This window comes from Littorina saxatilis, linkage group LG13 (genome assembly GCF_037325665.1).
Source record: "Littorina saxatilis isolate snail1 linkage group LG13, US_GU_Lsax_2.0, whole genome shotgun sequence".
Lineage (NCBI taxonomy): Eukaryota > Metazoa > Mollusca > Gastropoda > Littorinimorpha > Littorinidae > Littorina > Littorina saxatilis.
Genome location: NC_090257.1, coordinates 43649785 through 43670201, shown reverse-complemented (window position 1 = coordinate 43670201; position 20417 = coordinate 43649785). Strand labels below are relative to the sequence as shown.

The 20417-nt window shown below is 41.3% G+C and overlaps 1 protein-coding gene and 1 long non-coding RNA gene across 6 annotated transcripts in view; one reads left to right on the top strand and one right to left on the bottom strand.

Annotated features, from left to right (window-relative positions):
* LOC138945808 (collagen alpha-2(IV) chain-like) overlaps positions 1-20417 on the bottom strand; it is a 127707-nt gene that overhangs the window by 52935 nt on the left and 54355 nt on the right. The gene's annotated exons all lie outside the window — the stretch shown is intronic.
* Positions 4516-20135, top strand: LOC138945810 (uncharacterized). Of its 5 annotated transcripts, XR_011449123.1 has the most exons (9): positions 4517-4741; positions 5614-5765; positions 6097-6167; positions 7478-7578; positions 10765-10867; positions 15219-15342; positions 16158-16269; positions 17374-17487; positions 18017-20135. It is a non-coding gene; the product is annotated as an uncharacterized lncRNA (long non-coding RNA). The 5 variants fall into 5 exon arrangements; XR_011449125.1 differs by lacking the exon at positions 6097-6167 and having other exon boundaries at positions 4516-4741; positions 7478-7603; XR_011449122.1 differs by lacking the exon at positions 6097-6167 and having other exon boundaries at positions 4519-4741; positions 5614-5776.

The window sequence follows — 20417 nt, the reverse complement described above, 5'->3', positions numbered from 1 at the left end:
GAATGAAGTTTGATGCGCTCAGATCAAAGCCTCATTTAAGAGATAGCGAATTCCTTTGAATTTGATACGAGAAGCGTGTCAACTGGGCTCGAATGTTTTAGTCTTTACCCCCCCCCCCCTTCCCCCTTTATTCTTGTCTTTAACCAATGGAATGGCTTATCATATTAGAATGTTGTGTTACTAATAGTTACTGAGATTTGTACTGGATGTGTGTGACTCTAGCTAAAGTTTAATAATGTATGTGCTTGCTAGGGTGTGAAAGAGAACGGAGAGAACTTTGAGAACTTCGGAAGAGTTTGGACGTATTTGGTTGTGAGATCCACTCCAATAAAGTGACACCAACATCAACATCAAACAGGTGTGAGTGTGAGTGTGAGTGTGCGTGTGAGCTGTGAGGAGGTGATTGTTACAAGAAGGTGTGAATGTACTGTGTGAGTGTCAGTGGTGAAAGGGTCAAGGGTGTGTTTTCGTGTATTTGTGCGTCTTTTCGTATCTATTTGCTGTCTTTTCGTGTCTTTTCGTATCTTTTCGCGTCGCGTCTTTTCGTGTCTTTTCGAGTTTCAGTGACACCCTTTTCAAGAGGAATACATAGGTAGATTATCACCCATTCCCTTCTGTCTCTCTCCAGTCTCTGCTGAATCATCATCTTTGTATGGGCTACCATGGTAACAACCACTGACTGTAAAGACGGACAGGGGATGGTGGCAGGAGCGGGCAGGTAAGCTCTTTCCGTGCGTAACCCCTGTACCCCCTGTAAGTAACCCCCATCACAGAGACAGGGAAAAAAAGCAACCAAGGTGTTGTGGAAACATCAAAGAACGATGCAGAACATGGAGTTTATTAGCATGTCTCTCGGGATTGGGTGGCCGAGTGGTAACGCACTTGCGCTCGGAAGCGAGAGGTTGCGTGTTCAGGCCTGGGTCAGGCCGCAATTTTCTCCCCCCTTTCCTAACCTAGGTGGTGGGTTCAAGTGCTAGTCTTTCGGATGAGACGAAAAACCGAGGTCCCTTCGTGTACACTACATTGGGGTGTGCACGTTAAAGATCCCACGATTGACAAAAGGGTCTTTCCTGGCAAAATTGTATAGGCATAGATAAAAATGTCCATCAAATACCCGTGGGACTAATTGGAATAAAGTAAAAAAAATTCCATCTCACACGGCATTAAGTCTCAGGAAACATGAATACACGCATGCAGGAAAAAAAATAATATGGGTAGCGCCGTATGTATGGCAGCTCGCTTTCCCCGGGGAGAAAGCAGCCCGAATTTCCATGAGGGTAACCTCACTGGACTGTAAATCTTATCCAATCCAATCCAATCCAATCTCTTCTCACAACACATCATGTGCGACGTCATCTAAGGCTGGGGGAGGAGAGGGGGGAGAGAGAGGGGGGAGAGAGAGGGGGAGGGGCTTGGCAGTACACCAAGACCACAACATCAAGCTATCAGACAGCTCAGTGTCAGTGTTTATTGTGCTGACTGCGGGGAAATGTGAAGAGAAAACCAAGCGAGGCAATGAACTGATCTACAGTTTTACTGCAAACACTGCCAGACAATTGCAAACTCCTGTTTTTGCATTGAGCTACCTGTCTTCCTTCGAGTAGACCTGCCCTCTCCCCTCCCGCCATCCCATCCCACCCCTCGAATTCCCACCCCACCCATCTCTCACACACGGTTGACAGCCAATCACGATGTTCCCCTGTGAGCCAGAGACATGCGCCAACATGGTGTCTCCGTGATGACATGCACGTCTTCTGCATTGCTCTCACCAAGCTGCACTTAACGCAAAACACGGGTATAGGGTGCATGCGGTGGAAGAAGCCGTTAGAGAAACAGGTGGATGCGGGGGGGTATCGTGGATGGGGCACCCCGCTGTGTCAATGCTTAGAAAGACGGGTGGATGGTGCATAAGACAGGTACTTGATTCACCCTGCCAAGCCGTGTGAATGATGAAGTCGGGGTGGATTGTGCATCCCGCTGTGTGAATGATTACGAAAACGCGTGGATGGTGCGTGGTAGTTGATGCACCTGCCAAGCCGTGTGACTGATGAAGTCGGGTGGATGATGCACCCCGCCAGTGTGTCTGTCAATGCTGATTCATTGTCCAACCTCTCAGTCAGTAAACGTAATAATAATATAAGCCTTGAAGACACAAAGAGATTCGTACAACCCAACCCAGTCAGTGCCTTGCAACATTCTTCATCTTGAAAAAACATCAGCACGTAGGCCTATTCACCGAATATAATATGAAACGAAAAGACATTATCCAAATTTCAGGAAAACCCTAAACATTCCGGCGGCTTTTGGGTTTATCAAGGAAGCCATAAGTCACGCTTGAATCAAGTGCGTGAAACCGTGCTGGTGCTATGAGCACTGGCAGCCTCCATCATTAATATCTCTGGGCTTGCCGACTCGCTCTGCAGGGTCAGTGTGATCCGAGACCTCTTCCACGCAGCGCCCCCCCCCCCCCCCCCCCCCCGGCGAGGAGAAGGTAATTAAATGTAAATAGGACGGCGATTATCAGTTCCAGAGGGCGGAGAGGCGGCACACTGCTAGACTTACCTCAAGTGCGCTTGACAGGTGCCTGTTGGACCCGTTTCCATTCATTTCAGGCTCTTTATCTAGGCAGTCTACCAACGCCAGTTTCGTTTCAGAGTGTAAAGAGAGTCTGGAGAGAGAGAGAGAGAGAGAGAGTCTGGAGAGAGAGAGAGAGAGAGAGAGAGAGAGAGAGAGAGACAGAGACAGAGAGAGAGAGAGAGAGAGAGAGAGAGAGAGAGAGAGAGAGAGAGAGAGTGAGTCTGTTTTGTTGTCGTTGCCACAACGGCAGAAACAAACTGCGCAAAAAGGACCCAACTGAACTCACAAATCACAACACTGTTCCAAATAGAAAGTGACACCCTCACCAAGTTGATGTGAAATGATGTTAGCCGAGCACTCTCCAACCTACATCTGCTCAGTGACTGTTGCACTCTCTCCCCCCCTACCCCCCCTCCCCCCCCCCCCCCCCGTATTGCGTGTGTAGAAGAGTTGAGACATGAAGTGCCAGCCTCCATCCTCAGTGATACAATGTACAATCAGGTGCAAGGTGGGCTGATTTCATTCCACCCCCTACACCACACTGTGCCAGTTACAACCCCCTACACCACACTGTGCCAGTTACAACCCCCTACACCACACTGTGCCAGTTACAACCCCCTACACCACACTGTGCCAGTTACAACCCCCTACACCACACTGTGCCAGTTACAACCCCCTACACCACACTGTGCCAGTTACAACCCCCTACACCACACTGTGCCAGTTACAATCCCCTACACCACACTGTGCCAGTTACAATCCCCTACACCACACTGTGCCAGTTACAATCCCCTACACCACACTGTGCCAGTTACAATCCCCTACACCACACTGTGCCAGTTACAATCCCCTACACCACACTGTGCCAGTTACAATCCCCTACACCACACTGTGCCAGTTACAATCCCCTACACCACACTGTGCCAGTTACAACCCCCTACACCACACTGTGCCAGTTACAACCCCCTACACCACACTGTGCCAGTTACAACCCCCTACACCACACTGTGCCAGTTACAACCCCCTACACCACACTGTGCCAGTTACAACCCCCTACACCACACTGTGCCAGTTACAACCCCCTACACCACACTGTGCCAGTTACAATCCCCTACACCACACTGTGCCAGTTACAACCCCCTACACCACACTGTGCCTGTTACAACCCCCTACACCACACTGTGCCAGTTACAACCCCCTACACCACACTGTGCCAGTTACAACCCCCTACACCACACTGTGCCAGTTACAACCCCCTACACCACACTGTGCCAGTTACAATCCCCTACACCACACTGTGCCAGTTACAACCCCCTACACCACACTGTGCCAGTTACAACCCCCTACACCACACTGTGCCAGTTACAACCCCCTACACCACACTGTGCCTGTTACAACCCCCTACACCACACTGTGCCAGTTACAACCCGTCACAACCACACTGTGCCAGTTACAACCCGTCACAACCACACTGTGCCAGTTACAACCCGTCACAACCACACTGTGCCAGTTACAACCCGTCACAAAAATGTCCCTGCCTGTCCAGCGACTGAGCCGTGCCCAGCTGAAAAAGTACCACACGATGTACTATAGTATACTATAGTAAACTATAGTAAATGTACCCTGTACTATAGTAAACTGCAGTAAATGTACCATGTACTATAGTATGTACCATATTGTACTATAGTACAAAGTACTTTGTACTATAGTACTGTGAAGTAAATGTACCATGTACTATAGTACTGTGTGGTACACTAGAGTACTTTGTACTTTGTACTATAGTACCGAGAGTACCCTGGTGAAGTACAAGTACCACAGCTGAAGTAAAAGTACTACGCTTACTGTAGTACTTTCAGGAGACTGCCCTACTTTATTCAAAAAGTACTACGTATCATTGCGCGAAGGACATGCTCTATTCATTTTGCAAACGTGCATGTAACATGAATACATCTGCAGAATAATACTGTTTTTCTATTTATGATTTATTCAATTTCATTTTTTAGTCCTTTTGGAAACTTTTCCAAGAATGAATGTCAAGCACTTCATCTCTGCTCACACAGTAAAATGCGGTAAACAGACAACTGTGAGTTACTGTCAGCCATTTTGTTTTTTAAAGTCTGAGAGCGCGCTGTTCAACTCATGTTTGTTTGTTCACACTTGCAAGGTAAGTGAGACAGTATATATATAATTTTTGTGTCCATGTTATAACAAAAGCCCATTTCCTAATGTGAGTGCTACCTGGGATCAAACATTTGTGGGCATGTTGTAGAGAAACGTCTTGTCATTTTTGTTCATAGTTACGTTAGATCTACTCCATTTTTTCTTGTGATATTTTTAGTTAATGCAACATGCATTCATTATTTTCTGTTTGAATTGCTGCTAGAAAGTCCGACAAAATGGATAGCAAAATTATGATTGAAGAGTTGTATTTAAAACACAGTCAGAGGAGTACGGGTTGATTAGATTGTATCAACATCTTTATTTTTCTCTAGCCGAAAATGCCATTCCTTGCATTTAGATCTGTGAACAAACGGGAGGTCACAACAAACGGTTGAGGAGTAAATCAGGAAATCACAAAGTGTACATGTATCATGTGGTCAAATCTCGATCTTCCCAGAGTGGTAAGCAAGATGTGCAGTTTGTTTTTGTTTGAACACACTGTTGACTGATTTACAGCTTTGGTTTTACTTTGAAGTGTTCACCTCTAAGAGTAATACCTAATATACTGGACTCGCAACGAAATATATAAACAAATGACAATGGACAACGTTTCGACCTAAAGGTCTTCAACAGGTTAAAAAAAATGAAAACAACAATACAAATAACAAAACGACTTATCAGAGAAGATGGCGATGCGCTGTGAAGCATCGCCATCTTCTCTGATAAGTCGTTTTGTTATAAATGTATTGTTGTTTTCATTTTTTTTACCTGTTGAAGACCTTTAGGTCGAAACGTTGTCCATTGTCATTTGTTTATATATTTCGTTGCGAGTCCAGTATATTAGGTATTACTCTTAGTTTATTATCTCGCTTGCAGTCACTCCCTGTTTACTCCGTGTTCACCTCTGTTCAGCCACCCGGTTCTCGCCCAGAGTTAGATCTACGTCCAGTCAACAGATAAGAAGTGAATCACAGTAGACGCAGAACCATTCAATTGAAGTTGGCAGAATAATTTCTCACCCCTAGCTGGTAAGTTCTATGTAAGTTTATGTGATCATAGATTGTACACATGTACATGTTAACTACTTCGGGGTCTCCACTCAATGATAATGTATGAAGTATGCGCGCGTGCGTGTGTGTGTGTGCGGCGTGTGTGTGTGTCCCTAGTATACTATGTGTTTGTGCCTGTCTATGTCCCTGAGAGAGTTGATGAACGGGGAAACGGACGATGGGAGTCATTGTGTATAGATCTACCGACATCATTTTCTCTTCACAGTTTCATCTTCTACTGCTACACTTTCAGTAGATTCTACTGCTGCGCTATCAGTAGACGATTTCTGATTGCATTTGGTCTTTGCAGCTTCCCAACAGAATACCACAGAGCACGTTGGAGTGAAAGCTACTACGTCAAGTTCATGAATATCAACTACAGTAGCTATAAAAATCATTTTTTCCGTTTCTTTGTGAAATGGGGGCGCCATATGTCCATTAATTGCATATTGAGCATTATATGCATAGAATGCATTCTATGCGCATAGAAGGCATTCTATGTTCTTAGAAACATTATATGCGCATAGAATGCATTGTGTGCATAGAATGCATTCTGTGTCAATCGTAAATTTGTATCTGAACAAAGAATTTATTTGTATAACATGAAATATTATTCTATAAATGCTATAGAATGTAGTTCTATACATTGGACTCAATTCTATACTTACAGGATTTGAATCTTTGTTACAGAGTAAGATTTCATATATTTGAATTTGATTCTTTGTTTAAAAAAAAAAGTAGTTGAATTTAATTCTATTGCAATAGAATTAAATTATATCTGTAAAATGCATTCTATGGTGATCACAGAATGAATTGCGGCGCGGCACATAGAATGCATTTTGCACAAAGAATAATGTACACATGGAATACATTGTGAACATTTCATATTATTGTGTACACAAAGAATCAAATTCTGTGATAACTGATATATCAGTATTATCACAAACTAATCAATTCTGTAACATAGAAATGAATTTTATAACAGGGAATTTTGTTCTATAACATAGAATTCTTTCAATGTAAAGAATGTCATTCCCTGTTATATAATTCAATTCGACGTAGAGAATAAACATTTATGTTATACAAATGAATTGTTGGTTCACATACAAAATGCATAATACTAAAGAATACATTCTATGCACATAGAAAGCATTCTATGCAAAGAATGCTTTCTGTGGGCAGATAATGCATTCTAGATCTATGCACAAAGAAAGCTATTTTATGCGTATAGAATGCATTCTCTATGCATAGAACACATTACATGCATAGAATGCACAATATAGAATTAATAAACACATGGTGCCCCGTACTCAGTTGCTTTTCCTAATACATAAAACAGTGTCACTAAGAAATTAACAAGGAGAAAAAGAAAGAAAACGGTCATAATTCCTTTTGTGTTATCTTTTGGTGCATGGGTTCATGGGGGGTTCAAATCCTGTAACCGACTGGTTCACAGTGTACCGCGACATTGCTTCGACCACCAAATGATGCTTACATACGATTGCATTGGCGTTCTCTCTCTCTCTCTCTCTCTCTCTCTCTCTCTCTCTCTCTCTCTCTCTCTCTCTCTCTCTCTTCTAAATCATTTCACAATGCTGTGTACAGTTACTGTGTGTGTGTGTGTGTGTGTGTGTGTATCACAATATAATGGCTTGACAGCTGTTCAGGTTGCCTGTTTAATTTCTGCGCAGATTCTACACACACCCCACAGCCGGCACCTCGATGAGGACTGACGATGGACTTGTGATGGCTTTATGCCCTGCTGCACGAAGAACATCATAGTTCAATAATGGTTGGGTGGTTGTTTTCTCAGAAAGGTTTCAATTGATACACTCCCCCTTTTTCGACTCACATGCGAAGCAAAAGTGAGTCTATGTACTCACCCGAGTCGTCCGTCCGTCCGTCCGGCCGTCCGTCCGGAAAACTTTAACGTTGGATATTTCTTGGACACTATTCAGTCTATCAGTACCAAATTTGGCAAGATGGTGTATGATGACAAGGCCCCAAAAAACATACATAGCATCTTGACCTTGCTTCAAGGTCAAGGTCGCAGGAGCCATAAATGTTGTCTAAAAAACAGCTATTTTTCCCATTTTCCCATTTTCTCTGAAGTTTTTGAGATTGAATACCTCACCTATATATGATATATAGGGCAAAGTAAGCCCCATCTTTTGATACCAGTTTGGTTTACCTTGCTTCAAGGTCAAGGTCACAGGAGCTCTTCAAAGTTGGATTGTATACATATTTTGAAGTGACCTTGACCCTGAACTATGGAAGATAACTGTTTCAAACTTAAAAATTATGTGGGGCACATGTTATGCTTTCATCATGAGACACATTTGGTCACATATGATCAAGGTCAAGGTCACTTTGACCCTTATGAAATGTGACCAAAATAAGGTAGTGAACCACTAAATCTGACCATATCATGGTAGAAAGAGCCAATAAGCACCATTGTACTTCCTATGTCTTGAATTAACAGCTTTGTGTTGCATGACCTTGGATGACCTTGATCTTGGGTCAAGGTCACATGTATTTTGGTAGGAAAAATGTGTAAAGCAGTTCTTAGTGTATGATGTCATTGCGATGTTTAGATATTTGACCTTGACCCTGAAGGTCAAGGTCATGTAAAGGTCAAGGTCAAGCATGTGAGTCGTATGGACTTTGCCCTTCTTGTTTCTTCTTTTTCTTTGTGTTTCTCTCCCTATCGTTTTGTATCCTTAGCGGATTATGACTTTATTCGGTTATTCTGCAGAAAAACAAATGCCGCTGCAGAAGAAAATTGTTTTTCTGCAGCAACTTTGAATAATGTCATCATCCGCTGAAGCATTGTTTTTTTCTGCTAAGGATTTGTTTTGTCTTTCATATCGTATGTCACTAGCATCATAGTTGCATATTTTACATTTGGGAACTTTCAAAACTGATCCGGCGAAAGTATACGAAATTTGCGTGTGGAGTTCCTGGCCCGATCTAAAAAGAACGAAAATTTTATATTTGAAATAAAAGTATAGTTTGGAGGGGGAAAAAAGGTAACAAAATAATTTGATAAAGGCTGTATGCATGGTCAGTTTTACTTGCTTACCAATAGCCATATCATCTCACTTTAAACATACGAATCCTGGGACTGTCTGTTACATGTTTTCACACACACAAAATTCATAGGGAGAAAAATGAAGGGGAGGGGGAGGGGGGGGGGGGGGGGGGGGTGGGGGATAACAGTGAGGATGTACTGATCGGACCGTGCGTGGCCGATAAAAGGTCAGAGTAGAGCAACGCCCCATTGCCTCGCGCGCGGCTTCAGTAGCTGGCAGAAAGCACACCACCTACTCGCCGTGTACCAATAAAAGTTGTTATATTTAGTCAAGTTTTGACTAAATATTTTAACATCGAGGGGGAATCGAAACGAGGGTCGTGGTGTATGTGCGTGTGCGTGCGTGCGTGTGTGCGTGTGTGTAGAGCGATTCAGACTAAACTACTGGACCGATCTTTATGAAATTTGACATGAGAGTTCCTGGGTATGAAATCCCCGAACGTTTTTTTCATTTTTTTGATAAATGTCTTTGATGACGTCATATCCGGCTTTTCGTGAAAGTTGAGGCGGCACTGTCACGCCCTCATTTTTCAACCAAATTGGTTGAAATTTTGGTCAAGTAATCTTCGACGAAGCCCGGACTTCGGTATTGCATTTCAGCTTGGTGGCTTAAAAATTAATTAATGACTTTGGTCATTAAAAATCTGAATGTAAAAAAAAAATAAAAATTTATAAAACGATCCAAATTTACGTTTATCTTATTCTCCATCATTTGCTGATTCCAAAAACATATAAATATGTTATATTCGGATTAAAAACAAGCTCTGAAAATTAAATATATAAAAATTATTATCAAAATTAAATTGTCCAAATCAATTTAAAAACACTTTCATCTTATTCCTTGTCGGTTCCTGATTCCAAAAACATATAGATATGATATGTTTGGATTAAAAACACGCTCAGAAAGTTAAAACAAAGAGAGGTACAGAAAAGCGTGCTATCCTTCTTAGCGCAACTACTACCCCGCTCTTCTTGTCAATTTCACTGCCTATGCCGTGAGCGGTGGACTACGAGTATACGGTCTTGCTGCGTTGCATTGCGTTCAGTTTCATTCTGTGAGTTCGACAGCTACTTGACTAAATATTGTATTTTCGCCTTACGCGACTTGTTTCATTTTTTTGCATCAAGCTGAACCAAGCGACCCTAATGTAATCATAGCAGAAGACATGTGATCGAAAATGTGTCATGTGACTTAGCAGCTGACAAGTCTGTCAAGAAAAGAAGCGTTCGTTGCGATTCGTAATGGCGACATTCGAGCGAAGTTCCTGTTCCTATTGAGCAGTTTTTCTTCTTTCATAATAATGGCTTTACTGGTTACAAGAGAGCACCGAGTCATTGCAGTATGTATATATATCTTGATCAAGTTGATGTCTTTTGTGCAGTACGCTTTATTTAGTTGTTGCTGGTCTGCGTTTGTGTTTTCCACAGGCACATGATCATCTTGATCTTGTGTCAGTTTGCATGCGCAGCCCGCTAAACACACCGCAAACCCCCCCTCCCTGTACGTTGGTCCAAGCGAAGTTCAGTTGTATGATTTACTCTTTGATTTGATTTGTTCTGCTGCATTAGCATTGCTTCGACAACGTAACCGTTCGCAGCTGTTGTTGTTTGTTGTTGCTGCTGTGTATGCAGATATGCAGCCTGGCTGTTGGAACTGTTCTTTCTCAAAGGTGTTTTGGCAGTTTTTCTTTAGGAATTCGTTTTTGTTAAGTTTGTTGTATACGTACAGATTTCTAACTGTGTGCAGTTTTGATTAACAGTTATATTTGATATAATTACTACTTTAAAACACTCTTTTAGTTTAGATTTTTAATCTTTATTCTATTGTAGAAAGAGACTGAGGAGGAGGCAGAAGATCATTACCTTAGTTTGATTGTTATTTTGCAGGTTGTGAAACTGCAAAACAAGTAGGAATGATTGGGAGACTTCCAAGGGTGTAAAGCAAATGTCATGGAACAATTTGCACTCTTCTGTTTGACAGTGAACATGTGTGAGTATTTCAGTTTTCACTCTCTGGTAAATCACTTGAGAGACCAATATAATATTTTACACGGGAAAGGATAATCCTTCCAGGAAATATACCAACCTCAACGACCTGGCTGCTCTTTCTATGTGTAAAATGTTTAAAAAAAATATGAGATAATTTTGCATTCTGACACAGGTGTAACAAAAACCAATTGTGCACAGAAAGGAGCCTGGTTCAATTACAGCAGCACATACGTACAATTGTAGGATGCAGTATAACTTCTTCTTCTGCGTTCGTGGGCCGAAACTCCCATGTACACTCGTGTTTTTTGCACGAGTGGAATTTTACGTGTATGACCGTTTTTACCCCGCCATTAAGGCAGTCATACGCCGCTTTCGGAGGAAGCATGCTGGATATTTTCGTGTTTCTATAACCCACCGAACTCTGACATGGATTACAGGATCTTTTCCGTGCGCACTTGGTCTTATGCTTGCGTGTACACACGAAGGGGGATAAGCCACTAGCAGGTCTGCACATAAGTTTACCTGGGAGATCGGAAAAATCTCCACACTTAACCCACCAGGCGGCCGCGACCGGGATTCGAACCCTCGACCTTCCGATTAAGAGGCCGACATCTTACCACCACGCCACAGCGCCCGTCAGTATAACAATTATCATGTAACAGGTTCAGCAGATGTTTTGTGATTTACGAGAGTGTTTAAAGAAAGGGAAGGACAGTCGATCTTCAACAAGTTTGAACTACATTTGGCCTACGATTTGATCTGCGATCAGCTCCTGATTGGATCGCGGGAATAAATCTCACGATTGAATCGCCCGTGTGACACCAACTTAAGTTTTCTTGCAGATCTGTGGTTTGTAATTCATGTAGTGAAATCAACTAGTGTCAGTGCAGGGATGTTGCTACAAATTCATACCAAAAGGACAAATGTCCTAGATATATATTCAGCATCAATAGGACATTTGACCGCTTTCAGAAATTTCAATAGGACGTCAGGATTTTTTCATTTTCAAGAATGACACTCGCCGTGTTTCCCCCTGTTTTTGACCCTAATGTAGCACAGGATGCCGTTGAATAGTCAAATGTGTTCAGCTTTTGTTGAACTTTGGCAGGCTTTAGATTTTTTTTGGTGGCATAACTCAGTGCGCTTCGTCAAAATGTCTCGAACTGAAAGCAAAAGCAGAAGCAAGACTTAGTCAGTTGGAGTTGTCTCCCATACTCCTAACTTTAATGTGCTGCAGACGGGTGTCACCCAAACGCAAGATCCGCACTGCACAACTTCAGTGCACCTGTATGCGAGAGTGCTTGGTCGCTTTGGTCGCTTTTTGAAAATGTGTATCTTGAAAGGAACATTAACGAATATCGCGCTGTCCGAAGGAATTGATTTCTTATCGGACAATGCCAGCGCTTAGTTCAAAACCGTAGGACATCTGACCGCCATGCGGCTATGTGAATCGGACATTTGAGCCTCTAAATCGGTCTATGTCCGATGTCCGACGCCTAACGACATCCCTGCAGTGGAAGATTTGTCCAGTCTTTTCAGCCAATGAAGCACCATACATTTTATGCCGACAGAAGTCTTTTTGGGACAACATGATGATTGACTTCATTTATGTGCCAAAAGGCAAAGATATCGACAAGAATGAATGCTTTTGACATTAAATGAAACATTTATAGACAGTTTCCAACTCACCAGAGCTGCCAAAGAGCCTTCACTTGTGCAAAATGATGATTGTAATCAGACGGGTATCAGAAACAATCTCTTGGTAACCTGCACATCTCCCTCCATGGCGACGTGACAGCGCGCCGCATTTGTTTGTTTATCGCGTAACAACACAGTTCAACTTTGTGTATAAAATATCATCAATGTGTGGCGTGTAATCTCCGAATCAGTGCGTTCCCAGGGTAATTCAGTGTGAGTGGAGGTAGCCTGCGCATCATGTGTGACGGCATGAACAAATTTGATAGCAATATTTTATACGGGAAGTAAATTTAATTGATTCTGGCTCAGTCTTATAGATTTTGAATGCAGTGTTTTGGTCGTGTATATGCTTTTCTACTTTGAAGCTCATTTGGAGCGTTACGCTGATCAAAGTTAGGTACTCAAAGTGTGACATCAGTCCTATGCAGGTTATGCCTTGAAACACACTCGCATTTCACAAAGACACTAATAAATGGCAACATTTCTGTTTTATTAGATAATATTTAAACAATAAGAACATAGATACGATTGTTATTAACAACATAAAACGTGAGGTAAGTCGGCAAAGACACTCCTAGTGTTCTTTTCCATTTTGGGTCGCCACATTTGCTACCATTTTCACAATAAATTTTAATATTACCATATGAGTTGTTCTTTGCTACTGGTCACAAGTGGGGGTCAGCTCACACGGACGCATTTTTCAATACATTCTAGGGGAGAAACTGGTCACAAAGCACCCAGTACATGACAGAGAGATAGGAGAATCGGCACAATCAAGAAAATACCAAATTCATTCAATAAATATGGAAATATTAAGATTTACTGTGAAAATGCTAGCAAAAATGGCGTCCAAAAACGGGAACGCACACTTGGTGCGTCTTTGAAGACTTACCTCCCGTTCTGTGTTGTTGATAATAGTCGTGTTTGTGCTGTTTTTGTTTAAATAGTATCTTATAAAACGGATGCAGTCCTAGAAATGTTGCAAATTATTGTTGTCTTTGTGAAATGCGAGAGTGTTCTGAGGCGTAATCTGCATACGGCTGATGTCCCACATAGGGTACCCCACTTTGATCAGCGTTTCACTCCAAATGTGCTTCATAGTAGAAAAGCAGATACACTTCCAAAACACTGCATAACAGATCTACAAGACTGAACCAGAATCATTGAAATTTACTTCCTGTATAAAATATTGCAATTAAATTTGCTCACGCGGTCCCACATGCAACGCAGGTTACCTTCGCCTTCGATTCAAAGTAACTCCACGCTAACTGAATTACCATCGAAACGCGGATAATGAACTGATTCGGAGATTACACGCCACACATTTATGATATTTTACACACAATTTTCAACTGTGTTGTTTCGCGATAAACAGCCATAAACAAACAAATGTGGCGCCGTCACGTCGCTTCCGAAGGAGAAACGCAGCTGGTTACCAAGAGATTGTTTCCGATACATGTACCTGTCGGATTAAAATCATTGTTTTTCACGAATGAAGGCTCTTTGGCAGATCTGGTGAGTTGGAAACTGTCTATGAATGTTTCATTTAATGTCAAATGCGTACATTCTTGTCGATATTGTTACCTTTGGGCTCATAAATGAAGTCAATGGTCGTGTTTTCCAAAAGTGACTTTTGTCAGCATAGAACTTACTGTGCTTTGATCATTGACTGAGAAGAATCTTCCGATGACACTAGTTCATTTCACTACGCGACTGCAGATCTGCAAGGAAACTTATGGCAGGGGAAATAAGCTTAACTGAAGACGAATAAGCGGAGTAACTGTTCTTCAACGGATTACTCTCACTGATCTAAATATTTAGATCTTGTCGTCTGCTAGTAAGTAGTCTTCTGTCGTCTGAAAGTCACATCTATTTCGACTGTGTGCATCGATCTGTGTAGTGAAATGTTGATCTGTCATGATTTGGCAACGTAACTTCGCTACATGTGCTTCGAGTGTATCTCCCCGTTAACCATTTGAAAACGTCTTTTAACAAGACCATGTTTCGACAGCCCAGACGGGGAGGATCCTCGATAGCTCACAGGGTATATAATGTTTTCCGCTGTTTTTTTAAAGAATCCTTTCAAATGTACTATTCCAAAAGTAGATCTACCTTATGACACGACTCGAGTGGCAAAGAACATTCTCTGCAATTCCTGTCTCAGTCCGTGCAGCCGTTTCGGGTCCTATCGTCATCATACAAACATACACACAGACACACAAGAACCAGCTTTAAAAGTTAGATTATTTAAGAACCATGTGAACCAGTGATTTTTTCTTATGTACATCAGATACTTCTGCTTCTGCAGTATTTCTGCTTTCTGAAAAGCTATATTTCAAAAACAAAACTAAAGATTTGAATTTTGACCACTTTTCCCCCTTTCTGTCAGTAGTACTGAAGAACAACTCGCATGTATTGAATGATCGTAGTATTTTCTTTGATTGTGGTGATTTTACTATCTCTCTTTTATGTACTGGGTGCTTTGTGACCAGTTTCTCCCCTGGACTGTATTGAAATATGTGCATGTTTGTGTGAGCAGCATGACCCCCACTTGTCACCAGTAGCAAAGAACAACCTCATTATTATGCAATAGCAGATATTTTGTACAAATATTTGCTCTTCTTTTTAATAGATTTACTTTAAATATTTTTCAGAGTTCTAAATGGTTGGCTACACTGTAGCAGTGACTGTTGGGTGAAGGATCAACTTCAGCTCATTTTCTGACCTCATGGATGATCAACATGTATGCAGATTCTGCTGATCGCCTGAGCTTCCTGGGTGTGTACATATTTGTATCTATATTATTAAAAGGCCCACTTTGATCGCCTGAAAGTTTGTATGACACATGCAGTTCCTATACCCTCCAAGGATTGTTTAAACTAGAACACAATACTAACTCTGGTTTAAGTTTAAGTTTAAGCCATGAAGCTCAAACTGCTTTCTTTCGCTTATGCCTCTTTGCTGATTTGTTTGCATTTTGGCATAAATTTAGACACATTTACGGCAAATCAGTAAGCTAAAATCCAGAAGAATCTGTCAAGAATCGCCTTAGCGAAAAGCATGCAAGTGCTTTACATAGGGCCACATTCAGAGACCGTAGAGTACACAGAGACCATTCATACTTCTTTGCGCCAAGGTAGGACTGGCTATGGTTTTATCACGGCTTTGTCAACATATTGTCATTTCTGTCCGGCCAACAGTGCTGCAAAGATTCATTGGATTGAAAAATGTGTCCGTTATCGTTTGTGAAATTTTTTTTTTTAATTAAAAGACCTGGAAAAAAGCCCCAGAACAGATTATATAATAATTGATTTTAAATTTTCGTTTTAAATCAGTGTCTTTTCACAAACTAGCCTTTGTTATTTTGAATGCATAGTTCAGTCTTAGAGTGAGAGAATGTGTGAGGCATAAATTGCTTTTGACAACAACAAAAGTTCCCGTTGAATCGAGAAGCTCCCCCAAAATCATTTTTATTACACATGCCTATTATAAGCCAGCATAGTGCAAGCAGATTTATTTGTGCATGTGCTTGTATGTACAAAGACAGATCATTTGTACAAGTGTTGGCTCTTCATTTTTAATTATTTTTTCAGGATCCTTAGTTGGGGGTTCCACGGTATCTGTGACTTTTGGGCAACATATCGAGTTCTGGTGGATTTTTGACCTAATGGATCAACATGTGTGCAGACCTGCTGAGTACTTGAGGTAAATTGGTGCAATTAGATATATTGTTCTGCCTACCTGAGAGATACCACCCATGTGATAAATGAACCATCTCTTCACAGGCGTGTCTATCATGTAAATGAGGTTGGTTTAAACAACATGCCTGACAGGGATGTCATTTTCCACTGCTTATGCAAAATCTCCGAGACAAACTTCATTCTCATGGCAAGCCCAAAAGTGTTGCAAGAATGACTTAGCATCTGTGACTTTGTAATCATGAGCAGTGGAATATGAGGTCCCTGCCAGACTAGCTTGACATGACCTCAATGATATTCCCACATGTGGGTGTATGGTTTAGTTATTACATGGGTTATCTCTCCGGTACATAGGATGAAAACAGAATACTACATGGCTTGCTGTGTGGCACCAGATTTACACTTATTGCTTTTCAAATGTTGAAATATTCACTTTTACTTTTGTAAACCTGGTAACACACAGTAGGCCATGTAGTGTTCTCTATTTGTATCATTGAAACGCTTCTGTCCGTCAATCACACTTTAAATTGCCTTACATTTTGGATGACATATATGCCACCCCTTTGGTATTCCTCTAATAGTTTTAGCTAAATAGAAAACTTAGTTTCAGCTAATCGCTATGGAGTATTCTTTCTTTCTTTATTTGGTGTTTAACGTCGTTTTCAACCATTCAAGGTTATATCGCGACGGGGAAAGGGGGGAGATGGGATAGGGGAAAGGGGGGAGATGGGATAGAGCCACTTGTTAATTGTTTCTTGTTCACAAAAGCACTAATCAAAAAATTGCTCCAGGGGCTTGCAACGTAGTACAATATATGACCTTACTGGGAGATTGCAAGTTTCCAGTACAAAGGACTTAACATTTCTTAAAAACTGCTTGACTAAAATCTTTACAAACATGGACTATATTCTTTACAAGAAACACTTAAAAAGGGTAAAAGGAGAAACAGAACCGTTAGTCGCCTCTTACAACATGCTGGCAAGCATCGGGTAAATTGTTTCTCGTCCCAACCAATATGGGACTCCCCCTAACCCGCGGGGGGTGCTATGGAGTATGCAAACACTTGAATTATATGCGATGAAACACTCAAGCTGCTTTCTCTTGCTTATAGCTGAGAGCAGCACTGCAGCAGTGACTGTCGGGTGGAGGATCCAGTTCTGCCTGTTTCCGACATAATGGATCAACGTACATGAGTGCAGACCTGCTGAGCACCTTATCTTCTTGGGTGTGTATAGATGTATATACATTTATTGTATTAATAAATTGTCACACACACACACAGATATACTGATAAACACATTCACGCCTGCACACATGCAAGCACAAACACACGCACCAGCACGTTTCAAACGCCCACCACCACCACCGTCTCAGTCGGTGCAGCTGTTTCGGAGCCCTTAGTTTTATAAGTTAGATATGCACTGAAAGCCACAACACTTTTAAGTTAGCTTTCATTATCATTCTCTTAACTCATTGTCTCCCAGGTACGGATATATCCGTACCCACTCATATGGCTCAATCTGACCTGGTACAGATATATTTGTACACACAGTCACTTCCTGTAATGTCGATCTAACGCCTGCATTCCAGCACAGTTCCTACACAGTTACCACAATTCTGAGTGACCTGCTGCAGCACAGCTGGTCTCGGCTAAAGATAACTTGGTCAACATAGGTGGGGTAGAAAGTGTTAAAGTATGGCCCTATTTGCTTCAGTTAGCATGCTTTCTCATAGTCATACTGCTGTCATTGCAGGTTCCATTCCATGCTCTGGTGTGGGTGTCATATGCAAGAGAGCCTCCTGTTCACTTCCCGGCAGATATGTGCATGGTGAAGGACCTTGATACCACTTACAGACGTCAAAGCAGATACCATTAGAGAACAACCAGAACTGTTCAGCGGGTGCCATCGGCGAACATGAATACAAGTTACAGAACAGGAAAGCATATGTCACTGGCTAAGGGAACCGGACATCAGCTACTATAAACTTAATCAGATGCCTGTAGCAAATAATCTGGACACCAATCACAAATCAAACAGATGTGGAGGACAGAGAACATTGCATTTGATTATTGCCATATATGATTGTAACCCTGTTTGGAAAAAAGGGACATAAGCCACACTATATACTTTCTGGTTGCATGCTGAATACTCTCCATTGAACATTCAGTGAGTTTTGACTCACCTGGGCCAGAATGTATGTGTCGAGGATAGAGAACTGATAAGTCTCTTATCCCGGGGTTAGTTCAAAAACAACATGGCGGCGGTCGCACTTCAAGTGCTAAGAAACCGTGTTTTCACACACAGGAATAACCTGTTTGATGTATATGAACTGTTAAAAACTTTTCGGTTTTGCCGCGCTGATTTGTGTGACCACTGCCGGTGTTAAAAACGAATTTGAACTTCAAGTCGAAATGGCGATCCACCCAGCCCCTCCCTTTCCCTCCAACTTACTTCACTTGAATCCTAGAACAAATGTCCTTGTTGGACCGCATTTTGCCTTACCTAATGTGAATTTGCACAAGAAAACAACAACGCGAAGAAAACAATGGCACGAGAACAAGACCGGAACCCAGTTCAAAAAAACATTTCGTCACGCTTTTCATGACGTCAACGTCTACATTGATCATTTAGAACAGAGCGACGTCACCTTTCGAACGCGGATTCCTGAATTTAGAACAACCTTGACATTCTATCATGCGCAGAGATTCGGAAATCCCCATGCCAAAAATAGATTGAGGGGAATGCTTGGGTTAGTTATCTTTTCTGTAGTCTCGACTCATGCATTGCGCTAAGGTATCGATGATATCCTGGGGATAGATAGACCGAGCTAAGCTTTTATCCCGGTGTAAGATAGACCTGGACACATACATTCCGGCCCTGGTGACTAATCAGGCTGACTTACAATGGGTAGACAGAATTGAACATTGTTGTTTGCTTGGATGGTTTTCAAGGTAGAATTTACAAAGTTAACACACTGCTATGGTTTGATCAATTTCAAACATGACCACATGTGGCATTTTTTCAAAACCACATTTTTGACAAATATCGAGGATGTGTTGCAAAAGCATGTGTTCATATTTTTCTGAAATGTTTTTAAAGCTAGATCTTTGATACTTCACAGGCTATTGAAGTTGGATGACCTCTAGATGTGACCCATGTCAAGTTGACCCTCATAAACTTTTAAGTTCACAGAGGGGTTGAGTTCTTTAAAAAAAAAATAATAATAACAGAGAAATAGTATTATTTTCAATGTGTTTGAAGCAAGATCTTTGTAACTAAATAACTTTTTCTATGTAAAGTCACACACATACAGGGTTGGATGACATCAAGTCAGCTTGATATATTGCATTAATCAATTTCAAGGTCAGATTGGGGTAGAGTTCTGGTCAATAATAGGGACAATTATTGTCTCACTTGATTGTTCAGAGTTAGGTTCTTGTCCAGATGCAGGTTACAGGTTTTTTTCATGTACTGATGTTATCATGTAGGCATGGTCACTTTCAAAGCTAATCATAGAAATTAACTTGGCTGAAGGGGAGATAATTTTGATAAAATATGTGTTGTGCTAAAGATGAATTCCCACAAAGAAGAGTGCTATAATAATTAAATCTCTTTTGTGCATTTTATTGTTACTTGTTCTGGTTAACAGGGTTATAACAAAATTGAATTAAAACTGTCTCTGCTTTGGGACATTTACCAAAAATCAACAGCTTGGTAACTCACTGTGCAAGATAGACACCTTTTTTAAAATTATTATTTAATTGACAAATTGTGTCTTTTACATGTGAGTGGATATTTAGAAATGTTGTTACATAATTTTGATTATTAATGCTCGGCCGAAAAATTAAAATAAACATGTGATGAACCTTTACTTTCTTGCCAAATGTGACAGAGTGACTGCAGCCACTGGCCTGATCATGCACGCACACATTCAATTCACACAAAACAATTGATTCAGCAAAAATTAGGGTCACAATTACGTCCCGTTAAATTTGGAAGGTTATGGTACTTTTACAAGAAAGTACTGCAGTATACTATAGTAAACTATAGTAAAAGTACTATAGTACAAATTTTACAGCTACGAAAATACCACGCTGTACTATAGTAAACTATAGTAAAAGTACTATAGTACAAATGTACCGCGGCGAAAATA